Genomic DNA, 1,535 nt, shown 5'->3' on the forward strand with positions numbered 1-1,535 from the left:
AAAAAAAAGTTTTAAAGTTTGTAATTTTGAAGTTTTGAATCAGAATTGTGAGAATAAATTGTGTGTTTGTTCGTGAAGCGCAGATCTGCGGACACACCGGGACTTTCCTGCCTGCGGCCGGTTCAGACCGGATCAGGCTCAGACCAGGTTTAGTCCAGGTCTAGATCAGGTTTAGACCAGGTTTAGACGAGGTTTAGTCCAGGTCAGACTTTCTCCTCTTTTTTTCTCTTTTCTAAACCTTTTCTCGAGTAAAACACAAACGTCGTTCAGTCTTAATAAACATGTTTCTTTATTCTAAACTTTCACTCGCTGCGTAAAAATGGCACACGCACTTTACGCACGGTGCGGATGACGCAACGACGCTGCCCACTTAAATATTACATCATTAAATCTGGTCCGCGGGAAACGAGCGCCGTAAAAAAAGTTTTAAAGTTTGTAATTTTGAAGTTTTAAATCAGAATTGTGAGATTTAAGTGTCTGTTTGTTCGTATGGATCTGCGGACACACCGGGACTTTCCTGCCTGCGGCCGGTTCAGACCGGATCAGGCTCAGACCAGGTTTAGACCAGGTTTAGACCAGGTTTAGTCCGGGTCTAGTCCAGGTTTAGTTCTGGTTTAGTCCTGGTTTAGTCCGGGTCTAGTCCAGGTCTAGTCCGGGTTTAGTCCGGGTCTAGTCCAGGTTTAGTTCTGGTTTAGTCCTGGTTTAGTCCGGGTCTAGTCCAGGTCTAGTCCGGGTTTAGTCCGGGTCTAGTCCAGGTTTAGTTCTGGTTTAGTCCTGGTTTAGTCCGGGTCTAGTTCCGGTTTAGTCCGGGTCTTGTCCAGGCCTAGTCCTGGTCTAGTCCTGGTTTAGTCCAGGTCTAGTCCGGGTTTAGTCCAGGTTTAGTCCAGGTTTAGTCCGGGTCTAGTCCTGGTCTAGTCCTGGTCTAGTCCAGGTTTAGTCCAAGTTTAGTCCGGGTCTAGTCCGGGTCTAGTCCTGGTCTAGTCCGGGTCTAGTCCTGGTCTAGTCCGGGTCTAGTCCAGGTCTTGTCCAGGCCTAGTCCGGGTTTAGTCCAGGTCTAGTCCTGGTTTAGTCCTGGTCTAGTCCTGGTCTAGTCCAGGTCTAGTCCGGGTTTAGTCCTGGTTTAGTCCGGGTTTAGTCCGGGTCTAGTCCAGGTTTAGTCCGGGTCTAGTTCAGGCCTAGTCCGGGTCTAGTCCAGGTCTTGTCCAGGCCTAGTCCGGGTTTAGTCCAGGTCTAGTCCAGGTCTTGTCCAGGCCTAGTCCGGGTTTAGTCCAGGTCTAGTCCGGGTTTAGTCCTGGTTTAGTCCAGGTTTAGTCCGGGTCTAGTCCTGGTCTAGTCCTGGCCTAGTCCTGGTTTAGTCCTGGTTTTGTCCAGGTTTAGTCCAGGTTTAGTCCGGGTCTAGTCCAGGTCTAGTCCTGGTTTAGTCCTGGTCTAGTCCTGGTTTAGTCCTGGTCTAGTCCAGGTCTAGTCCTGGTTTAGTCCTGGTCTAGTCCTGGTCTAGTCCAGGTCTAGTCCTGGTTTAGTCCTGGTCTAGTCCT

The sequence above is a fragment of the Boleophthalmus pectinirostris genome, unplaced genomic scaffold (genome assembly GCF_026225935.1).
Source record: "Boleophthalmus pectinirostris isolate CB_2022bp ecotype Guang Dong unplaced genomic scaffold, ASM2622593v1 HiC_scaffold_7, whole genome shotgun sequence".
NCBI lineage: Eukaryota > Metazoa > Chordata > Actinopteri > Gobiiformes > Gobiidae > Boleophthalmus > Boleophthalmus pectinirostris.